The sequence below is a fragment of the Rhipicephalus microplus genome, chromosome 2, assembly GCF_043290135.1.
Source record: "Rhipicephalus microplus isolate Deutch F79 chromosome 2, USDA_Rmic, whole genome shotgun sequence".
Taxonomy (NCBI): domain Eukaryota; kingdom Metazoa; phylum Arthropoda; class Arachnida; order Ixodida; family Ixodidae; genus Rhipicephalus; species Rhipicephalus microplus.
The window spans coordinates 146,474,907-146,500,528 of NC_134701.1; positions in this window are offsets into that span (position 1 = coordinate 146,474,907).

The following is a 25,622-nucleotide window of genomic DNA, read 5'->3' on the forward strand; positions in this document are numbered from 1 at the left end:
CAGTCACTCGCTGCGCTCGTGTTTGATGCAACATTGTACATTGTGTAGTTTTGGCTTGTAACGTGTGCCCTGGTGTGATTTTCGTTTTCTCTCTCTCTCTCTCTCTCTCTCTCTCTCTCTCTCTCTCTCTTACTCCCTTATACTCCTCTTCCAATGTGTAGTGAACTAGACGTCATTTATTTCATTTCCATGCTTTTTCTGTATAACTCTCTCGACACGACTGCTCCAAGGAGAAACTGGCAAACGGTGTTGCTTGCTTCTTTTTTTGTTATTCGGCAGACTGCCCTTTTACAACTCACTCTAACAGATATGCAAGCTCTTTCACTTATGTACTCTTGGCTTCATGTTCAGTTTTCCAAGAACACTTGCTGAAAAAAAAAAGAAACTCCTTCACAAAATTACGACTTACGAAACATGATAGTTTGCTTGCGGGCACTCAAGTATGGCTGCAACTGTCCTTCGCCATTTGTTACTCGTAAACAATCATTTTCTTCTATCTTCATCATTTAGAGCTAGCGCACTCGTAACGTGCAATTAAAAAGTTGTCCGACACACAGGCTGTTATTCTCAAGGGGTAATATAGTTATAGAGAGTAATTTTTCTGCACGTACGCACTTTGTACACTCACGTGAGCTATAATTACCCAAATCACGACTAGAAGTGCCTCATTTAGAAGAATGCGTCTCAGTCGTCATGGTTCATTTTTGGCTTGCATCTCAAGCTGTACTTGGCTTTCATTCCACGGTGGTCAGTGTCAATAGGCACATGGAACATCTTGAGTGAGAAATCAATCATCTTAATTAAAAGTAACGTGAATAAAATAAGAAATATGTACAGCAGTGGAGACAACTATGACCATAATATAAGAACTGGCAGCACTCCAAATGATGTCCTACCAGACTTTGTCAAAATGCAAAAAGGCAAAAATGCTAGTAAGGATCAGGTTACATAAGATCTCCTGATAATGAAGGACAGATTGTGTTAGAAACACTAACCACCCTGTTCACGAAGTGTCTCCTGATGTGGAGGGTACCAGATCTCGGAAGAATGCTACCATTATCCTTAATTCTTTTAGAAAAAGGACGACAAGGACTTGAAGCCCCACCGTGGTGGTCTAGCTGCTAATTTACTCGTCTGCTGACCCGCAGGTCACAGGATTGAATTCCCGCAGCGGTGGCTACGTTTTCGATGGAGCCGTAAATAGTGTAGGCCCATGTGCTCAGATTTAGGTGCACGTTTAAGAACCGCAGATGGTGGAAATTTCATGCGCTTCTCATATGCATATGGTGCTTTTGGGACGTTAAACGCCATACATAATCAACAAGACTTGAAGAATTACAGGCCATTCAGCTTTCCTTACATCGTATACAAGCTTTTTGCAGGGGTAATTGCTAACAAAATTAAGCCAACATTAGAATTCTATTACTCCTTTCAGTTCTAAATACTTTTAGCAAGCAGATACTATCGTTTCTCGTTGATTTGAAGTCACTATGACCTGAAGAACGTAAAAATTCTGAGCATCCCATAAGTATACGAGAAAAGTGGCTCCATGTCCTAAATATAAGACACCTGGGCTTAGTGGTTTTAAAGTTAAACATGGCTATTTTAAATACATTCATTTATTTAACCCTGTTAGTGCAAGTTATTGTTGTGAAACTAACATACAGCAACCACGTATTAGTTACAGCGCCTAAACTGCCCAATACTGTCCTTGCACTTGTGATACACAGCTCCTCACTGCACTTGAATAGCCCCCTGCTTCATATTGACCACTTCGGAAAATCCAACATCATAAAAAATTGCCGTATCCTGCTTTACGGCTCCAGAATCATTTCCGCCCACGTTGGCAAGGGCAAGCTGATAAAACTATACTTCATCATCGTCTTCTTCTAGGTCCTTCACGCGCCATTATTATATTCCATAAAACAAATTAAGATTCATTACCTACTATCTCACTATTGAACACCCCTTAAATATTATATAACTGATGTGGGCAGGTTTCTCGACTAAAATAACAGGAAATCAGGAGCTTTTACAAGAGCTACGCATCTGGATAAGCCTGAATGCATTCAGGGGTCTGACAATCACTGAGTCCTCGTGTCCTATATTTAGGACAAGAAGTCTGAGCACTGCTGCGAGCGATACGTTAGTGTTATGAAAGGCCAACTTCGTAAATAACGAGTTAGACATCTTTAAAATAACATGAAAACATATGATAGCTACTGAAGTAATAGTTAACCAGTAAGGTGTCATTCATTATTTGGTAGTGGCGATTGTCATTGTCATCGCAATCCGCCATTTTGTTTTTTTTTAATTTGTAGAGTTCCAAAGAAGTCGACGACAAAAAAACTACTATCTACGCTTGTGTAGAGGTATTTAGGATAGTTTGGACGCCTTTTTTCAATTTCTGACTTCGTCCTGTCACATTTCGCAGCAAAATTGCTTCATGTCCTTTTTGTAGGACACCAGGGCTGAAAGGGTTAACCAAAGCATCAAGCATGATTTCCTGCAGGCTACTCAACAATCGACTACGTTCATTCCATCAACCTGGTGATTGAGAAGTGCTCAGAATACATCCAACCACTGTACATTGCCTTCATATATTGCGAAAAGGCATTTGATTCAGTAGAAATATCAGACGTCATGCAGACACCGCAGAATCAGGGCGTCGACGAAGCAAATATAAACATCCTGGAAAAAATCTACAGCCGATCAACTGCCACCATAGTGCGCCATAAGTAAAGCAAGAGGATGCCAATAAAGAAGGGAGTAAACCAAGAGAATGTAATATTCCCAATGTTATTTACTGCATGCTTACTGGAGAGAAATAAGAAAAAATATCAGAAAGGTAGGGAGGTTAACTAGACTAAGCACAGTTTGCTACCATACAAAATGAGAGAGGAATGAGAGAGAAAAAGAGAAAGAGAAGGAGATGCACATTGCACATAACACACACAGATCAGGTTTCACAGGAGGTCGCACAGTGATGTTGCCCTCAAGAATTGTAGAAGAGCTCGTGTGGCTTTCTGGGCTGAAGTACTTGAAGGCCACACTCACAAGATCTTCTCGAGGTTAAAGGGTCGATCATCCAGCCTCCTTGGGGCTAACTGGGGAGTCCGCTGATGTTTTTCCAAGTCTGGACAACGGCACGGGACATGGTCGAGAGTTTCTACACAATGGCAGTTATCACAGTTGGGGGAGTCAGCGATACCAATGTGATAACTTAAAGGATTGGTGAAGGCAACGCTGACCCACAACTGACACAGCATTGGGGCGTCCCGTCGCCAAATCTTTGATGGCAGCTGTAATTGGAGCAATGAAGCGAGATTCTGTGAGCTCGAGTGTAGTTCAGTGGAAGATTTCAATATATGAGTGTGGTATTAGGTGCGATGTGGAGAAGTCCTTTTGCGGTATCAGCCCTTTACTAAGGTATAAGCAGTGTGGGTGCTTCGTCGTGGGCACAACGGGCAGCGTTGTCGACGGGGTGGTTACCACCAACCCCACAGTGGCCAGGCAGCCATTAAAATATTATGTCATGTCCTTTGTTAGTGGCCCGATGAGAGATTTCATTGATTTGAGATACCATCTGAAAGTACTTCCTACGTGTAGACTTCGCATACATTGAAGGGCCACCTTGAAGTCAGAGAAGATAGCCCACTTAGCAGAGATTCACGCATAACAAATCGAATTGCGGCTAGAAGGGCGGCAAGCTCAAAGCCCGTATACATATAGAAGTTGAGATGTGTGAAGTCTTGAACTTGACGGTGAGTCACTGATTTGGAATTACAAAAGCACCTGTCAAACTTCCCGAGACTGAACCGTGCGTATAAATATGTTAGGTTTTTATGTAATATATGCAAAAGGTCTTATAATATCTGCTTGAGGGCTGCACATGACAGGCTAGCCTTTTCGTATATTCCCGGCACTTCAAGGCGTATAGGGGGTATTTGCAGACACCACTCCGGGCATAGCGGTGGGGTTGCGGGTCCGAATAATCAGGAGATGGAATGGTGGTTAGCCGCCACCACTCTGAAGAACTCTGCCTTCGGTCTTTCTAGTTGCAGGCTAGCAAGATGGTGGTTAGGCAGTCGGGATATATGGCGAATTTGCGCCCGGAGTGTGTCGACAGTTATATAAGTCGTGATCAGGTGGTCTTAGGCAGTGGCAATAGTTGCGATCATGTTAGGACACCTAGAAAATTTCAAGCACGTGCGAAGTTGGCCTTTAATGCTTTGCAGGACCCGGATGTTGGTTTTTGCGGCATTTGAAAGCACGGTTGTGCTATACCGAAAATACCCCAAGATGAGCGCTCTTTACAGTTCAAGCATGTCTAAAACGGATGCTGCAAAAGTTTTACCGGCGAGAAATTTCGTTATATCTGCGATAGAGCTGAGCCTCTTCAAGTGCGTGACGTCACCACTCCCCGAAAGATCTTTGTCAATAATATAGCCCAAGAATCGATGACGTCTCGTATACAAAATTTTGATATTCTCGATGAAAACGGGATACCAGAACATTGTCTTGCGAGTGAAAAAGGCGCATTTTTGGGGGAAATTCTCAGCCCTCGAGCACGGAGATACTTCGACGTTGTTGTGACTGCTTTTTGGAGCCTTGCCCGTACCTGGGGTCGCGTCGCTGATAAAGCCCAGATGCATTTGTCATCGGCGTACACAGAAAGGTTGACTGATTAAGTTAGAACTCGAATAAGTACAATAATCGAGAGATTAAACAAAGTAGGGCTGAAAACTTTACCCGCTGAGACGCCTCGAGAGGTGTAATGGTCTATGGTGCGGCCTTCTACAGTGTGCTTGGAGAAAGAGCTCTTCAATAAGTAGCTCCGAATTCATTTAAACATTTCTCCACCAATTTCAATGTTTTCCAAGGCATTGAGAATGGTATCGTGCATTTAGTTGTCGTGGGCCCCTTTCACATCAAGGAACATAGCAATGGATGTGCGGTTGAGGGATTTCTGTTGTTGAATGGAGGTCACGAGGTTCATAACATTGTCTATAAAGAACAGCCTCATCAAAAACCAGCCATAGCCTCTGGATGCACATTGTAGCGCTATAGGCACCACTCGAGTCGTGTGAGGACCATTCCTTCTGTTACTTTTCCTTCGCAGCTAGACAGCGTAACAGGTCGGTATGATGCGAGGTCAAGCGGCAAGTTTCCAGGCTTGAGGATCGGTACCAAGCGGCTGGATTTCCACCTATTTCTGCATTCCAGCATCAGAACTGCAGCACTGCGGCCGGGACCTGCATTCCACTAGCAGGTCCCCATCCCGTCCTCCAAGGTGGCATAAAGCAGCATAAGTGGTCCCATCTGGTGCAGGCGATGATGAACGCCCGCAGGTAGCTAGGAACACACGCTACAGGTGCATCCCCGAAAACCTCATCACTCATGGTGACCCACATCACCCGCGATCCTCACGCAGAAATCTTCGGCAATGTCAACTTTCAGGTAGCCTTGTTGGAGAGCGAGTGGGCTGAATGGACGTCGTTGTTGTGGATTCGGCCAAAGGCCACGTACCATTCGCCATACAAGGCACATCACTTTGCGAGGATTGAGTGACTCGCGAAATTTCTTCCACCGTTGTTCCTCCAGCTTGTTCATTCGACGTTGCATTTTCTTTTGTAAACGTCGAGCTTCTCTGAGGTCATCAATTCAATTAGTGCACCTGTACAGCCTCTGAATCATTCGTAATCACTCAAGTTCCACATCAAACTCTGTGCGCTTTGATGTGTGCGTAATGGTGCTCTTGACCACTTCCATTACATTTCCGATTGCCTCCTCCAGGCCGCACGTGACACTTTTGCATGCCTCGTCTATCTTCTTCTATACATTGACCAAATAACTTTTCTGTAAAATGAAGAAGAAAATTTTGCGAAACCTGTGACCTTCCAACAAACTGCAATATGATCCCTGCCATGAGCCTCAAAGTCGGTGAACCATCGAACTTATTGAGTGAGTTGCCGTGACACCAACGCCAAATCCAAACAACTGCTGTAACTAAAACCACATAAATACGTTGGACTACCGTCATTCATAATGTGAAGTTCGTGGCGTGAGGCGAAGTGAGCAACTTTCCAAAGTTTTTCATATACCTAGATTGGGCAGAATCAGGAAAACGAGCTAATATACAGTGCCTTAGTAATCAGTGCTTCTACAATGACATTGCATTAATGAGTAACTCAAAGGACGGATTGCAATTCATGATTACTGAATTATACAAGGTGAACAGAAAACTAGGTCTAAAAATTAATGTGCAGAAAACGAAAGGAATGCACAACAACCTCCCAAAAAAGCTTCGCTTTGAGATAGATAGCAATGCACTTGAAGTTGTAAAAGAGTACGTGAAATAAAAATGGAGGAAGCTTCAAAGCAGGCAAGAGGAAACTTGGGATAGGCAAAAATTGTATGTATGCACTAAGAGACAAAGAAGGCAATATAACTACCATTATGGATGAGATAGTTAAAATAGTGGATGAGTTTTACAGAGATCTGTACAGTAGCCTGGACAACCACGAACTTAATACTATAAGAACTAGCAGTAACCCAGATGACACCTCACCAGTAATGATAGAAGTCACAAAAGCCTTAAAGAGCATGCAAAGAGGCAAAGATGCTGATGAGGATCAGGTAGCATCAGATCTGCCTAAACATGGAGGACAGATTGTGTTAGAAAAACTATCCACGCTGTTTACGAGGTGTCTTCTGAAAGGAAGAGTACCAGAGTCTTGGAAGAATGCTAACATCATCTTAATACATAAGAAAGGAGATGACAAGGACTTGAAGTTTTACAGGCCGATCAGCTTGCTCTCCGGTGTATACAAGCTCTTTACAATGGTAATTGCTAACAGAGTTAAGAAAACATTAGAATTCAGTCAACCAAAGAAACAAGCATGATTTCGAACAGGCTACTCAACAATCGACCACATTCATACTATCAATCAGGTATTAGAGAAATGCTCAGAATATAATCAACCACTATACATAGCCTTCATAAATTATGAGAAGGCATTTGATTCAGTAGAAATATCAGCAGTCATGCAGACACTCCGGAATCAGGGCGTCGATGAAGCATATATAAACATCCTGGAAGAAATCTACTACGATCAACTGCTACCATAGTGCTTCAGAAAGAAAGCAACAGAATAGCAATCAAGAAGGGTGTAAGACAGGGAGATACAATCTCCGCAATGCTATTTACTGCGTTGGAGGTTTTACAGGTGGTTTTCAGAGGCCTAGACTGAGAACAGTTAGAGATAAGAGTTAATGGAGAGTACGTTAGTATCCTGCTCTTCGCCCATGACATTGCATTGCTAAGTAACTAGGGGGACGAATTGCAACTCATGATTACGGAGTCAGACAAGGAGAAAGGAAAGGAGGGTCTTAAAATTATTCTGCAGAAAACGAAAGTAATCTACAAGAACCTCGGAACAGAGCACAGCTTCGAGATAGGTAACAGTCCACTTCAACTTGTAAAAGACTATGCCTACTTAAGGCAGGTAATAACCGCGGAGCTGAACCACGAGATTTAAGTAACTTTAAGAATGAGAATGGTGTGGACAACATTTTGCAAGCACTCTCAAATTATGACAGGTAAATTACCACTATTCCTCAAGAGGAAGGTACATAACAGCTTTATCTTGCCGGTACTTAGCTACGGAGCAGAAACCTGAAGGATTACAGAAACATTCATCCTAATGTTGAGGACGACGCACCGAGCAATGGAAAGGAAAATGATAGGTGTAACTCTAAGGGAAAACACGAGAGCAGAGTATATCAGAGAACAAACGGGTGTGAAGCGCTTCATAGTCAAAATAAAGAAGAAATGGTCATGGGCAGGGCACGTAGCGAAAAGGCAAGATAATCGCGGATCATTAAGGATGACAGACTGGATTCCAATAGAAGGCAATAGAATGGCAGACAGAAATTTAGGTCGGCAGATGAGATTAGGAAGTTTCCGGGTATAAAGTGGCAGCAGCAAGCACAGCACCAAGCTGACCAGCGGCACATGGTAGAAACCTTTGTGCCACAGTGAACGTAGTCAGGCTGATGATGATGCTGATGATAGTGATAAGTAGTAAAATGGGAAACACAAAAAAAACAAGAGAATAATTGAACATACCTTCGTCATGGTCACACAGCATCATCTGTGCTGAGGATCACTCTCCAGGCATTGAGAAGTGAATGTCTAAAAAAGACCTTGTCGAAGGACCTAATGTTTCTTTTCAGAGCACGGGTGAAGAGCAGTGGATGCGCTTATGGTTTATGATTAGTTCGCTGTGTGGGCACTGGCGCTGTCATGAGGCACACCTGTATGATCAATTCTGTAACATTTCCGCTTTTACGTATCCGCCGATGGGCTTCATTAGGGCAAGCCGATCAGCGGAATGTGATTACTGCCGGGTTTCTTGCAGTATCTGGCCCTATCGCCTCGAGTTATACACCTATCCAGCCCCCCAAATCAGTCTTCTCAAGTGGTCTGAGGTCACCTGGCCTCGCCTATAGACCTACACCTTTCCATGCCCTCTCGTCTTTTCCTACATCCACCCAGACATCGATCCACGTTGCTGCCTCTGTGGTGGTATGGCCTCACTGAACCACATCCCCTGTGGCTGCCCGGATGATGCCCCGCCCCTCGACTTCTTTAACCCACTCCTTACCGAGGAACTATGCGAAGTTCCTTTTTTGCAGCACCGACAGGGACATTCGAACACGGATCCTGGAATGAGCGCAAGCCATGATCGAGAGGCATGGCCTGTCAGGCTACTTGCCTTAGCCTCCCTCATCCCTCACCCTTTCGATGAATAAACGGTCTTACTCACTCACTGCCGATTACGTGGATTTTGTGGTGAATAACTTCTCTTGACCTTTACTGTGCACTTCACACCGTATTCCGCGGGCAGTCCACCACCGATCCCGCTTTTTTTCGTATGTTTTTTTTAATTTCCTCGCGTTCTGGAAGCTGATGACATCGTGACCAGTAAATAAATTGCCGGTTTTCCACAAGGCGCAGCTATGTTTGATGCCACGCGTACTTCCCTGCGAGAGGTGCTGCCAGCATGTGTTCGCACATCACAAGGAGTGGCACTGACTTCAGAAGACCGTAAGCTTTTATAAGGGTATACGGCTGGATGCTTCGATAACTTAGTTCTTGTTAGGCATTTTAAAACGCGCAAATAAAAACATCAAAAGGTATGGATATGTAAGCATGTATAAATGCTTTAAGTATTTCAGACGTCATGTAGAGCTCATATGACAACTTAATTTTCACTTCTGCAATTTTGTTGTGAGAAAGGGGGAGCTAAGGTGAAGTGTCCAAGGGGTAGTTGCATATACTCGCTCAATCTCCAACTTTTTTATAAAATTTCGACCTACCAGTATAACGGCAACACAATATCTCCTTTTATTTGTCAGTGTAAACTTGAGGGCTGATATTACATCCCCATATGAAGAGATATAAATAGTTTGACTTAGATCTGTCTGGTGCTGGGTCAAAACATTATAGAAACGGAAATATCTCCAGGCACAGTTTTTAGAAGATACTCCGCTGCCGCGTTCAGAATAGTCGCCCACTGAGGGCACGACCGGATGGTTCTTGAAACGTTCAGTCCATTTAAAGAACATTGGCCCGAGCAATTTCCGCTTCTATAAGACTACACGTGCATGTTATACACTTTACACCTGTACTGTTCAAATTGCAAGGAATAAGAAGTATTCGGAATGGTCACAACGTTGCAGTGGGCAGCATAGGTTAGAATTCCATTGGTGAGCACAACGTTCAGCAAAAAGTAGACAGGTCGTCTTTAGGTATAATCTTCTTTGTTTCTTACGATCACTTACCTTTCAGTGAACCGCATTGGAACCGATTTGGGTTCGTGACGGTCCGTATATCCCACCTTTTCTTATTTACATTAATATATGGAAACCCGCTCTAGCAATAACGGACCAATAATAATACTGACCTGCTAACTGCTTTAACATCACCACTCACCTACTCGCTCGTTTGAAGATTGCGTGTGATTCGCTGCTTTCAGGGGCAGTCACATTTACACTTTACGCCTGTGGTTCAATGGCCACCATGCCAAAGTAAAGTAGCGCTTGATTTTGCAAGATCACGTCAGCTTGGTGTACCGCTGTAAGAATGCCTCATTGAAAAAGCTGACACTGTCCCCATAGTGAATGACAGAAAGCCCGCCATACTTAGAGAATGTATAGTAAGTTACGGAAAATGGGGAAGAGACACTGTGAGTCTATACGTGTGGGTGGTTCCACGAGAGATCGACACAGGACCAAAAGTTGATATGTTAGATTTTATTGAGTATTTTATATTTCGTGCACCTTTCACCAGGTAGCCCGAAAGTCAACTTCGTTTTATGATTAACGGCATAACTTACGAGAAAAAAATATCAAACTTCACCAACACGGAGGCACCAATTTCGGCACCTGTCACTTTCGAAAATTGCAGATGCTATAATGAGACAAATATTTTTGTTTCAAGGGAGATACTTTTTACCTCAAATGCATGTCTAATCAAGAATGAATTCATACGGTTTCAAGTTTGTAGACCTTAGGAAAATAGCTTTTAAAGATGTCTAATTTTGCGATAGTTGAAAATAAGTTACGTATTCCCCATTTTTATTCTCCGAAAGAAATCCAAGCGGCGTTTTCAAACTTGACACGTTTTAAGCATATAGGGTGTTCATTAGGTACATAAATGATTGCTGCCGTACGGCAAATCTAAATTTTTATATATTGCCTCAAAATTCTCATATTGGCAAAAGTGCACTCCACTGAAATTGGAATAATAAAAAAACCCATCTTAAATTTTTCTTAAAATCTCGTAAATAGACAACCGAAGGCCATCATACAGTAATGTAGAAAGACATGTTGCATTATTTTGTTTTTAGAGAAAATATTCGTGGTGAAAATCAGAGATTTTCGAGAATGCGCGGATAAGTTGAGAAATCTAGAAATCGGAACGGAAAAGCGGCAATGAGCTTCAAACGCGAGTAAACGTGACCGCATTTGGAGAAGAAAGGCTGTTTTAGCAGATAGGAGCAACTATTTTAAACACGATATTCTACAGTACCTGAATTCACTCTCATACGTAGAGCACTAAGACTTCTGTGTTGCCTCTCCATTACTGACACACAGATCAAGCTGCTGGGACGGACATGTGTTTCCAACAGGTTTTGTAAGAGAATTGAATGTTGATTGAGTTCATAAACGATTTATAACAAATTTTTATCATTTGGGGCACAAAGACTGCCGCATTAGACTGAAGAACACGCTTTAGGGCAAGTTGTCATCCGTCGTCTGCTCTACAGATGAATTGCTGTGCGCCGCATCTCGGAGGCAATGCTTTAGATCGCATGGTTCAAAGTAGGGACAAAGATTACGCCTCCCGTAATTTTATCGACAAAAACAATGTGAAATTTTTTTAACGTACTATACTTCAGTTTTGCATTCGCACTGCGGATACTTGCGCACGCTGTTTTACGTCTGCTCTCTTTAAAAGTGAGAGACATAGGAACAGACGACAGATACATCACTTTCGTGCTGCTGGTTTCACGCATAGTTGCATTGCTAGTAATTTGAGCTTCAAGGAGCGTGGCGATGGCTGACCACTTCAGCCGGGATAGAGTTTTTTGTTCAGATTACCTCATGTTGCATAAAAACAAAATACCTTATCAAAGAAACTTCCGCAAGGTCGAAGACATCGGCCTGTTTGCCATCCAGAAGCTTTTGCCGAAAGCTGCCCGCCATGCACATAACAACGACCCCGTCTGCCAGAACTGCTTCAGACGCCTCAGAAATATGTTGTCTTCGTCTAATGGCTTCTCGGCTGAAACAGCTGATGAGTTTTTGCCGGAAGAATAAAAAGGCAGAAGTCAAGAGCGGTGCGTAAACACGCCTGAAGCATTGTCACATATGTGACTGGAGAAGCTGCATGCGCAAAATAGCAAAGTTCATGCAGAGCCAAGACAACTTAGCAGCAATTCTACAGTAACCGTGAAATGCGACCGTAACGTGAGTAACCGCCACTTTCAACCATCAGATCTAAAATGCAGTGTGTGTGCCCAGTGGTTCAGAACTTCAACCAAACCTATGAAGCGTGTTCTTTGTATCAAGAGCGCATGCGTTTGTTGACACTGTTGCCGAGCGATATGGAGCGCCGAAAACTCCAAGCGCTTATACCGAACTTGTCAACTTACATGATATACAGATCCCGACGCTGGTACGCAAAACACGGGATATGGTTAGCACCAAATGCGGTAAAAAGGACACGGCTGAACCCAATGAACGTCCAGGCAGCTATGGCTTACTACTCCAAAGATGAGTATGTAGTATCTGTTATCATTGACAGAAAAAAGGAGCTTGTTTCGAAAAGGTTTATGACCCGTTCGGTGCGAGAGGCTTACTGTCTCTTTAGAGAGGCTAATCCGAACACGTCTATTGGGCTTTCAAAGTTTTTTTTTCACTGGGGCCGAAGTGGGTTCTTCTTGGACCACACCAAGATGTGTGCCTTTGTATATACTGTGCAAATGCCACGGAGTGTGTTTCTACCCTACAAGACGTCACCGATGGTGCCTACACGGCGGACTTTTTGAAAGAACTATGTCTTTGCAGCTCCCCTGCAAATTATTGTTTTTTAGGTCATTGTGACTATTGTGCTAAGGAGGACGCCCTCACAGCCACATGTTTAGGAATCCCTGAAGATTTTGGGGTAGCCTATGCAGTATGGGAAAATGGCGATCTAGTAAAAAAAGCAGCTCAGGCAAGTGCTGTTCTGCGAGAGCTAAGTCTATGGTTCGTGAAGTAGATTACCCATGATTACATAAGATACATTCAAGAATCAGCAATACGCCAGGCGAAAGAGAACGAAGAAAAAGAATCTTGCATTTTTCAGTTGATTTCGTCAAAAATTGGACAGCCATTTTACCGAATGAGGTACAGTCACATAACTGGCACAAAAGACAGGTGTCTATATTCACGGATGTCGTCATAAGAAAGCAATCAGTTCAAAGTTTTTCCGTCATCAGTGATGACACATGCCATGATGCTGCACATGCCTGTTTTGCTCTACAAATAATCCACAACTAGATGAAGGAACAACTTAAGCCTGCATGCCACCCATGTTACTTATGTTTCTGATGGTGCATGCAGTCACTTCAAAAACAAGTACCAGTTGTTCGAGTTATGTCAGAAAGATCATATATCAACAAAGTGGATTTTTTCGGCCACAGGACATGGAAAGAACTCTTGTGGCGGCGTTGGTGGCCTACTAAAGCATCAGGCGACGCTCTACAACCTCAGAGCGGCAAGCTCAGCTGTGATTATGTCAGCATCTCAAATAGTGGCGCAAATGAGCGCGAAGCTCAAAAATATCAAGCTGCTGTGTGCAAATGCGGACGAGCTAGAAACATTCCATCAGTTTAAGAGCCAGTGAAAATCCTTGCCACGTGTTCCAGGCATACGTTCTTGGCATGTTTGGCTAAGCACATATGAAGGCACTGATCGTGGTTGTGTTTTGTTAGCGTCACGTACTGCTAAATGTGATCTGCAAAAGACGCAGCCATTTTGAGCGCATCTCTTGTTTCACGCAGTCACCACAAAAATACCAGTGAGGGTACTTAAAGCGCATGTGCTTTTTTTAGCGAGACCCAACACTTGCGTTGGAACATTTTCATGTTTGAGTTCATCGGCAAATATACACAGATGTTTTGCAACTGAGTTAGAGTGTCGAAGATTTCCTCCTTTAGAGCTGTGTTTTCAGGAGCAAAAATGCGCCTTCATGGGTACGTATTTGTCACAGTGCTAAAACAGCATTTCTCCACCAAATGCGGTCACATTTACTCGCGTTAGAAGCTTATTTCCGCTTTTCCGTTCCGATTTCTAGATTTCTCAACTTATCAGCGCATTCTCAAAAAGCTCTGATTTGTACCACGAATATTGTCGCTAAAAACAAAATATTGCAGCATGTTTTTATATAACACTGTACGATGGCCTTCGGTTGTCTATTTACGAGATTTTAAGAAAAATCGAAGACGGGTTTTTTTTTATTTTTCAAATTTCAGTGGAGTACACTTTTGCCAATATGAGAACTTTGAGACAATATATAAAAATTTACATTTATCCTACGGTAGCAATAATTTGTGTACCTAATAAAAACACTATATCCTTAAAACGTGTCAAGTTTAAAAACGCTGCTTGCATCACTTTCGGGAAAAAAATGGGGAATACGTAACTTATTTTCAACTGTCGCAAAATTAGACATCTTTAAAAGCTATTTTCTTAAGGTCTACAAACTTGAAACCAATGAATTCATTCTTCATCAGACATGCATTTCAGGTAAAAAATATCTTCCTTGAAACAAAAATATTCGTCTTACTATAGCATCTCCAATTTTCGAAAATGAAATGTCATGAAGTTGGTGCCTCCGTGTTGGTGAATTTTGATTTTTTTTCTCGTAAGTTATGCCGTTAATAATAAAACAAAGTTGACTTTCGGGCTACCTGGTGAGAGGTGCACGAAATATAAAATACTCAATGAAATCTAAAATATCAACTTTTGGATCCTTGTCGATCTCTCGTGGAAGCACACGCGTACATTTACCAATAATATTGTTGATACTACAACTAATACTACTAATACTGATAGTAATAATAAGAAAAATAATATACAACATATTGTGGCAACGCGGTTTGGACGAGCACACAAAGCACCTCGAACAAATACGCTTAGCGATCATAGAAACAGAAATTGGCAGATCCCACGTACAGTGGGAATTGATGATATGAGAAGCACGAATGAAGGTTTACATGTCAGTTTAAAATCAGAACAGCGTTACGAGGCGGAGGTAAATTATGCCGTACATAACTTCCATGCTGTATTTATTATGTTTGAATGCGTCATTTACCTTCATTTTCTATTCACGCCGCTTGATACCAAAATTGGTATATGTGGAGCTAGCGAAACGGCAACGAGCGTGCTATGAGCATAGCATGTAGTCATGTTTTACATGAGACGCATATCATGATTATCATGTTCGGACGCGTTATTTAACTTCACCATCTATTGACGTCAATCAATACCAATTTGGTGTATGTGAAACTAAAGAAACGACCACGAGTGCATCATAAGCGTGGCATGAGGTCGTGTTCTTACATGACACGCATCTTATGATTATCATGTGTTGGTAATGGATGTACAACCTCATTAGGTGACGTCCGACTCGGCTTCAACCGCGGCCACTACCTCGAGGAAGCGAGGAAACACATCCAGCGAGAGCGATGACACTGAGCTGAACTCCGCATCTTGCGACGAGTCCTCAGATGACGGCTTTCAACATGCCCTGCACCGCAAGGCCAAGCAACGGATGGCCAATCTATCGTCGGTGTCAAGCACGGCGACCATGAAAACGGCGCCCCAGCGATAGCCCTATTCCATCCTGTTTGTGCCAAATAACGCTACCGAAATCCTGCGTGTTCTGAACAGGCAAGCTCTTCCGCTTTATTTCGAGAACACTGTGCTGAACGAGATCAATGACGTGCGGCTGAATACAAGAATAAAGATCCTGGCTGTCGATGTGCTGCACCCGAGTACGCTGAGCACGCTGCAACAAATTGCACAACTGGGAAACATTTCAGTTAGGTCCATCATACCAGCCGATGATGCGACCACATCACGAGTCATTTACGATATGAACACGAAAATCCAAAGCGCAGACCTTCCAATACTTATAAAACCAGCGAGGTTAGACAACGTCATTGTCAGCGTTGGACGCCTTGGTAACACACGCTGCGTGACAGTAACGTTCAAAGGCGACTGTCTTCCCGCATACGCGAAGGTTGGCCACTTTCATCAACAAGTTCGACCATTCATTCCTAAACCTGTGCAATGCTTCAACTGTCAGAAGATCGGCCATGTAAAGGGTGTTTGCAGGAGCTCCGCAGCGTGCCCCAGGTGCGCCAAACCACACGCGGAAGAGAACTGTAGCGCTACCACACTGAAGTGCCCTAACCGTCCGGGTGCTAACAAGGCTTCTTCGAAAGAATGTGCGCACATAAAGAAAAAATTTTCTATTCTGAAGCAAATGGTACAAGACAGCTCAACCTACAAAGAAGCTGCTTAAAAAATCCGGCGAAGACGACGTCGCCGTCGAAGGCCTTCACGTCGGACAGCGCCAACTTCAGGCAATAAGTCAACGCATCAGGAAGGATCGCCAGCTGCAGTTTTCAGCATGGCAAAAACAGACGTTGGAAAATAGCATAGGGGCAGATCAGTCTCTACAGAAGAGTGGCCGCCACTAACGCGTACACAACGCACAGAAGAGCCGCAGCAGAAGCTGTCTTCTTCAGAGCAAGCTGCTGTAACGGAGGACTTGCGGAACACAGATCAGCGAGTGATAGCTCTTCTGCGACCTTTAATTAACGCCATTCGCTTGTTGTTAAGCAGCATGTACACAACTTCAGCAAAAATCTTTTGCAATTCCTTGACGTTTTGAGTCCAGTAATCGCAGCGCTTGAGTAAATAATGGCTCACCAGCCACTGTCTTTCAGAAAAGAGGTTCGAAAGCCAGCTATTCTTCAATAGAATGCCGGGGGACTGAGATCACGCATCGCCAATTTCTGTCGGTTCGTGTACACCAATAAGTTCCCCATCATTTGCGTCTGCGAGCCAACTTTGCCGAATGAAATCAGACTTTCTGTTTATGAGTCATTCATGTCGTCTACAACAGCGAACAATAGCAAACTTCTGATGTTTATTCGCCGCGACCTCACCTACATTCCTCATCCGGTGTCACCCCACGACGACAATCAACATATAAGTATAAAAGTGAAGAAGAAGCCATCACGGTTGTGAGTGCCTACCTCTCCGTCGAGTCGTTTCGACTACAAAAGACTACTAGGTATCCTGTCAGCAACTCCTCACCCATACATTATAATTGGCGACTTCAACGCTCATCATACAATCTGGGGAAGTTCGAAGACTAATGTTAAAGGGAGAAAGTTTGTGTACTTCACCTCCGACATTCAACTTTTCTTGCTAAATGATGGTAGTTCAACGTTCCTGCGTGGTTCAAAGTATAGCAGCTGCCTTGACCTGGCCTTTGTCTCACGAGGCCTCGTCAGGCATGCTGAGTGGTTTCCAGACATAGAAACGCATGAAAGTGACCACATTCCCACTTTCGTCAAAATCGAAGGATTGTCCCATGCTAATATACGCGATAGCGTTCAGGGAGTGGACTGGTTGAAATTTCATTCTTGCATGGAAGAGCAACGTCAAGCAAACAGATCCCTCGACACAGAGGAGATAATTAAAAGCAAAATACACGACAGTACGTGTACGCTCACATGCTCTCCCAAAATAATGGAATTTGACACCGAGTTAGAATGACTTTGAGCAATGCGATGGCGTGCTGAACGAAGATACCGACGCACGGAGGCAATTCAAGACTTACGGATCGCTCGATGTGAACAAAAGAAGATTCAGCGCCGGATAAATAGACTCGAGTAACAACGTTGGACTGCTTTTTGTCAGTCGCTTGACCCACGAAAACCTTTATCATAATTGTAGACGGCAGTACGAGGTCTTCGCACAAAACCCACTCAGTGGTCACCCCTCAGCTCTCTCGCACTTTTTGAACAGAGGCGCGGCATTGACGTGGCAGAAGACTTCTGTGCCAAAGTATCTGGGCCACTCGCAGTGCCCAATAGGTCACCAATCAGGACTCTCGCACTTTCTGAACAGAGACGCGGCATTTATGTGGCACAAGACTTCTGTACAAGGGTATCTGGGCCACTCGCAGTGCCCAATACCCTCTTGCCCTCGACCAATTGTCCACAAACACTGAATTCCCGCATGGATATGCCTTTTTCCATCGTTGAACTCAGAGAAGCACTAGCTTTGTGTGGACGCACGTCAGCACTAGGCCCCGATATAATTTCTTATAGGGCCTTGTGTCATCTGGGTTAACGTGCGAGAATCCTGCTCCTGGAGTTGTACAACAAATCCTGAGAAGATGGGACGCTCACGACAAGCTGCAAGACAAGTCACCTAGTTCCACTTTTGAAGCCAGGCAAGTCACTGTTGGAGCTCTCATCTTATCGCCTGATCGCATTGGCCAGTTGTGTAGGCAAAGTTATGGATAGTATGATCTTGGGACACCTGGAGTGGTACTTGGAGTGCAACAACATATACCCAGATGCTATGGCAGGATTTCGGCTTGGTTCATCACCGATTGACGACGTAGCCAACCAGGTTACTTCCGTCCAACACGAGAAAGGCCGCAAGCGTCTCTGCGCATCTTTGTTTCTAGACGTCAAAGGGGCGTATGACAACGTTACGCATGAAGCTTTTCTCACCGCTCTCGAATATGCAAGAGTATGTGGTCGGATGTATCGCTGGATACGTAGTTATTTGTCAACGCAGTCCTTCTTTGTGAGCACTGAAAACGGTCAAACCTCTCCACATAACAGCCACCGTGGCGTCTCCCAGGGTGGCGTACTCAGCCCTGTGCTGTTCAATCTTACGTTAATTGCTCTCACTGAGCACCTGCCAAGCACAGTCAGGCTATCAATGTACGCAGAATATATCTGCGTTTGGGCATCGGCTGTAACACACCTGCACTTGCGAGGGAGAATTCAAAAAGGTGCCAGTGAAACATTACGTTGCCTCCGAAATTGAGGCTTGGAAAATTCTTTCGAGAAATGCACCATCGTAGCTTTTAGACGAAAGCCTATGGATAAGTACACCATAAGCGCCAATGGTCAAACTGTGTCATACGTTCGATCGCACTAGAACGAGTCACATTTCGCCCATGCACGGTTATGTACCTTAGACCCAACTCTCAGTATTCGAATACCTCCGGAATTACGCCGACGAGCGCTACTATGCTGTGCAGACTATAGTTGGGCGTCGCATTTACCAATGCGTACGCGTTCCGCACAAGAATGGCTGACACTGCTGCATGTGACCATTGCGGCAGTGACGAAACAACTTGGCGCATTCTATGTGAATGCCAAAAATACTGCTCGTAGAGACAGTCACTCTGCATTGCACTAGATGAACTGGACAACCAGACTCTTTCGGAAGAAACAATCCTGCGCTACTGACCGGGCTTAATGTCGCAGAAGAAGGCTGTGAAGGCGCTCTTGCGCTTCTTGCGTTCAACCGGCCTGTCCAAACGACTGTGATCGAAACTCCCTGAATGTGTGCGCATGTGACTGTGTGCGCATGTGAAAAGGGTCTTTCCGACTCTTTTCCCCACCCCTGTACAGCATAGCAAACCAGTTCTTCTTGGTTAACCTCCCTGTCTCTTCCATTTATTTATTTCTCTCTCTCCCCCCCTCTCTCTCTTTTTCTCAAATTGGAAGTGTTAAACAATTCTGTAAGTAAATGGTACAGCCACTCTCACTGAGCCAGGCAAGTACACAACATCCGCAGCAGTGCTGATACCACCCTTATTTCGCAATTACTACAGTATCTGATTGCAACATACACAACACGAAACTGGCACTCAGGCACAAGTCGATGAAGTCAGTGCCCACTAGGAGCTCAAATATTGCGTTATCAGCATGCCTCTACTTATCATCAAATGCCTGCTGCCCAAGCACTTCATAATCGCCGATACGAAGTATCTATGAAGAGGTATCGAATGATCAGGCTCAGGAACCTCCACGGGAACATATCTAGGTAGTCTTTTGACAATGACCTACGCGGGTGTCTGCCGTTTTATAACAACTGCTTTCGGTAAATGCTAATTTAATGGCACTGTAGCCGTGCGCGGTGTACATCGATGCGAAAATAATAGACTAGCGTGTCTAATGTACAGTTTTTTTTTCCCACAGTTCACCGCGCGTACTGACATACAACTCATAGCTGCGATAGCTTTTCTTGCTCATCGGAACGTAGCTCTTTCGAAAAAGGAGGCAGCGCGGCGTGAGGACCACTGCTGAATAACTGTCTTTCTTTAAAGTTCAGTGTTGATGTCTACAGTAGGTCTAAACAAGAATTCATTAAACATCGCGAATGTCACGTCACCTAAAAACCAAGTGCATAGAGTAACAGAGTAGGGTTAATGTGTCGAGTAATACATAAGATTTTTATGAGACCCAGTTGGTCATTTCCTTCTTTTTTCAAACATATCTTCTTTTTTGGTCACCTAGATCAGCAAGAGTGCTCTAACCATATCTTTGAAAAAATCATCAAGGGCGCCAGCGTCGGCCCTCTTCGAGCTTCGATTGTGACAGCTACGCAAGGTAGAATATGGTGACGTGATCATCAGGCAATTTGACATACGTAGGAACACTGAGACGTTCTATATATTAGATGCGAAGCATGTAATGCCGGGGCTGTGTCTCCCAATCCTGTGGCGTGTATACTTCCCTTGCGTCTACCACCCCATCTCTCGTCTCGCAATGTCGACGCAGGCAGCGTCTGCTGGCCTACGCTCACTCCCCTCTCTCTCTCTTTAGGCATCCTATTCCACGGCGTTCACTCTCCCTTTGCGCATGCACGTTCCCTAACCCCCCTTCTCCTCTCGTACGCTCCCCCTTATCTCTCCTCGCAACACCGACGAAGGCAAGGTCTGCTAGCGAGTTTCTTGTTCGAAGAAACCGACTGCTCGCGCTGCACAACCATTCTCTGGCCACCGCGTAAATAAACACATGATTGTTTTCGTCATGATAGGAGTCGCTTAAACACGAAAGTAAAACGTGTCCGTACAATATAGTTTATTTCTAGTGTGCATTATTGCAGGATAGCTTGCGCTGTGGCTATTGTGTTTACAGCTACAGCACCGCTTAACGTGGATGCATCCACATACACTCTTATTCATAGATCCATACCCTGACGATTGATGTTCATAATTAACGATTAAGCAAACCCTTGTGGTGATAGAGGCTTGTGCTAGCGGGAACAATTACGGTCAGAGTGAAACCAGAGAAAGCGAAGGGACAGCCCGAAAAGCGTACGTGACTGATTGGGCGCCGAACTAGGGATAAGGCCGCCTACCGGCAGCGTGTTGGAGTTGTTGAACACCGCTGCCCGATCAGAGGGAAACGCAAAGCGCCTCCTGTCTTCTCTTTATCCAGCCACGATCATTGACGGGGTGAACGTAAGTAATCAACGTCGAGCTACGTCCAAGCGAAACACGCGCGTTGCAGAGGCCGCAGAGTATATTGTAGAGTCACGGTCGGTGTGGAGTAAGAAGGATTTAAAATTGGTGCAGTGATGTAACCAGAGATGTAACCGAAGACGTTCTATAATCGGCTATCACTTTCATGGATGTTACGGTAAAGGGATCAATCGTGCATTGAACTTTTTTCGGTTGATAACATTGATCTTGATGTTCAGTATACCTTGGTGTTTACATAATGGCTGCCCTTTCTTGGCAAACCCATATTTAGTACATCGTTAAAATGCTCATCGCATGTTATTTTAATTAGGTCGTAACTTTTCGAAAGCCATTATCTCTATGAAATTCTTGCAAGGTTTAAACTTGAATGTACCTGTGCTGTAAGGCGTGCAATTAAGCAATTATTTATAAATTAACTAAGATCAGTGCAACACCATGGCGTGTCGCACTTTGTCCAATTTACCCACGCTTTTCCCGTGCGTCATCCATAAAACATACTGCTGAAACTTTTTATCTTTTCGTCCACAGAAAAGTGCCTTGGTTATCATGATTTGATAAAGTTGTTGATAATTCACACCTGAGAAATGAACTTATTATTGAGGAATCTGATATGCCTCGTCCCACTAACACCTTTCATAGAGCTGAAGCCTCCTTTTTCGTACTAACGTTATTTTTTCCAGATTATTTGATGCTGAAGACAGCCGGGTAATGAAACCACCTGCGAAACTCCGTCGTCACCACTTAAAGTGTTTCTGTACACGTAAATGCGCTATTGAATGTCATTGTTTGAACTAGCCGCTAACGCATATGTGTTATCTGTTCGAATTACCTCCCTCTTCCGTAGCGCCTTTTAGCATTTAGGGTATTAAAATAAATGAATATTGAGTTCTCTGACTCGCTGAATATGGTAATTAAAAGCAATGACATCATAATCAACTGAAAAGATATCAAGCATGATGGGAATAACAGCTAGTGTGAGGATCGTTAGTGATACTTGTGTTTATAATGTAGTTCTAGTCCGGTACACAGAACGACCTCATACATGTATTTTACTTATTTATATGTTATGTAATTGTTTGTTTGTTTGTTTGCTTGCTTGCGTGTTGGTATGCTTGTTTGTTTGTTTTACAATACATGATTTTTGTGGTGCAGAAGACGAAAAGGGACATTATTAGTCACCTGACCAGGTCTCTAGCACCACACTGTACATGCTTCACGCAGAGCAACTGCATTGGTAAATAAAAGAAATAGAAGAAGAGAATGACATTGTGGGGAACTTGGAGAAAGCTTGTTACACATTATAAAGGGTACAAAAAGGTTTATGAAATGGGTTAGAGAATGTACACACATCATGGAAAAGCAAAAAAAAAGATTATGAGAGAAAAAGATGGCAATAGTGGTGTCGACACCGGTGTTTCATGGGGTAGCGTAAATGCAAGCTTTCCTACAGAAATAGTCACATGAGTGGATACAGATATAACACTTTACGCGTCATATATGATGAAATGGGATAACTAAGTGCATTCAAGGATTCAATAACTACGTGTTCTCTAAGAAGTACATCTTCGACTTCTCTGAAAGATGATATCAACGAAGAATGCATTATTATTGTTGGTACTTTGGTATCAACGTTTAGTAGATGAGGGATTTACCATTTTAGAAGATGCTGACCATTGCTATTGAGTGACTTGAAAGAAAACGTAATATTGCTAATTGCGCATCATCTCAGAGAGCAATCGTTTTTGTACGCTTCCGGATTAAGTCTTATTTTTTCCGACTGCGAAAAGCTTCTGTAACATTGCGCTGTACAGATATTACGAGAAAACGTGTCACACCATTCGCTACTGCCCCAGCAAGTGCTACCTTAGAAGCGACCATGAAGATGAGATGTGTTTACGGTGTTCACGGAGGCTGCTTTACTAATCAAGCCGAAATATAACATGCGTCAAACAGCTTCAGCAGAGGTTGCCTGTCCATCAAGGAAGTATTTCTTCAGGGCCGAAGTCAGCGTAGTTCTTAAAATCATTGAGGCATTACCCGACTTCATTAGGCGTCAATTCCGGTGACATCGAGGTCAACGGTTCGCAAGAGTTGAGCCGCAGTGCCATGAATACAATGAACTAGTATATACCATGAACTCGACGAGGTTTAGCGAGCGTTCGGCACTGCGGCCGAACGCTCGCTAAACCTTTCGAAAACCAAGGAGGTTACGCCCAGCGAGTATGACATAGCAAAGTTTTTCAGTCAGATAGTGCTCAATGTACATGCCAATGGCTACTAATGGGAAATGAGAGGCGGAGAATTCGGCTTTTACTTTCTTACGGCTTGCGCTTCGTATCTACTTCCCATTTTTAACCACCTCGAGTTCATTCATGGTATATACAAGTTCGTTGTATTCATGGCACTGCGGCTCAATGCTGGCTAACAATTTCTAAAGCTAAGGAGGTTACACCTAGCGAGTATCACGTAGCAACCCTTTCTTGTCAGATAGTGCTCAATGTACATGTCAATAGCTGCTAATGGTGATCGCAGCCTGCGCGTTAACTAAAAGCCCAATGCTCCTGTCTCTCATTCCCCATTAGCAGCCATTGACATGTACATTGAGCACTATTTTTTATTGTTCAACAACGCACAGAAGACGTCTCTCACCGGCACCACCTTGGAGGTCAAAATGTTATACTTGTTAAATACTACGGGGGATGAACGGGTGCCGCTATAAAGAGTTTCGCCCCTAAAAAGTAAAGGCCCAATTTTTTTGTCTCTCATTTCCCATTAGCAGCCATTGGCATGTATTTTCAGCACTATCTGACAGGAAGAGGTTGTTAGGTTGTACTCGCTGGGCGTAACCTCCTTGGTTTTAGAAAGGTTTAGTGAGCGTTGGGCCGCAGTGCCATAAATACGGTGAACTAGTATATACCATGAACTCGAGGTGGTTAACGGTGCGAAGTAGACCCGAAGCGCAAGCCGTAAAAAAGTGTGCGTGTGCCACCTCTCGTTTAGTCCTTGGAATGTCTGCTGGAAGGTGGTGCTTCTATATGGGGAATATATGATGAAAAGATGCGAAATGGTGGTACTTGGAGTGTTGAATAGATGGACGAACGGACACACAGACAGATGCATGGATGGACGCATGAACGGACGCAGGGGCGGATGCATGGACGAACGCAGGGACGGACGCACGAACAGACGCGCGCACGGACGGGCGGATGGACGAGTGGACGGTCACACAGACAGACGCATGGACGGACGGAAGCAAGAACGAATGGACAGACGAATGCTTCACCCACTGGCCATCATTCACTCCGTGGATATGCTGCATATATTTCTCTCTCTGTCTCTCTTATGACTCACCCGAGTGTTTTCTACCATTGAAAGACGTGCTTTTTGTGTCTTGAAGGATTAATTTCTGGCAACTGAAGAAGTAATTTTTCTGTTTAGCTTGTTATTTACGAAGTATACTCACGATCCTGAATACTATCTCCGGCGTATTCTCCTGAAATCACGTCACGTAGAATTGCACAAACGTAGAAGTCACCTTCGAAATGGCGTCGCGCAGTTTACCGAACCCGTATCTCAACTAGGCAAAATGAATACACAATCGTAAGAAGCACATCTTTCTCGCTAACTAGTGCTACTTTGGTGGCTAGCATAGTTTAATTCAAATGCGATTGCTTTTGACGTTTCACAGCCCTTCTAAAAAGTCCGAGAACCAGACATCATAAACTTGACTAAGGCGTTCGTTTACTGGCGAAGCTTCTTTTGCTGCCTTTTCATATGTTCAAGGCCATCCTACCATATTTAAATCTGAGCACAAATCAAGTGCGACATGTTAGGATCTCTTCAGCACCAGGTCCAGTTAGAGTTTGCTATTCGCTTATAGTTGATACCATGGGTTTTCTTACAGTATACTGAATGCAAAACAATTTAAAATTGAGAAAGTTTCATTTCACCAAAACTTGATAACTTTTGCTATGCGACATCTCCGTGGTCTCAAGCAAGAATTACTCCAGGAAAAAGACCATTATCACGGCCTTGACCACGACGCGCGCTTAACATCATCTTTTTTTTTCCCTCTTTTTTTTCGAACTAGCCAACTGCTGTAATGTTGACGTCATTTCTTGACTGCAGTTCAATGCAACTCTAGGAGGAAACTTCGCTCACATCATTTCTAATTGAATGCCCCATTGGGATATCGCTCCGTCAATTTGGATAAGTTTCGTTAAATTTCAAAGAAACATAGAGAATCTCAAACGGTTTCTTTGCGAATCATATTTAATCGAGGCCGTCAATACATTTTAAATGCCTTTGTGAAAAGATGAACAAGCACCAAGTGGCATTCGGCAGAGCTAGTTGGTTTATAGCTAGTATTGTTGTTAAACGTTCTTAAACTACGCGAAATCATCAAGACACGTGAGTAAAAAAAACACACACATAGACTCAGACGAGGGCAGAAAAACACCGCACTCACGTC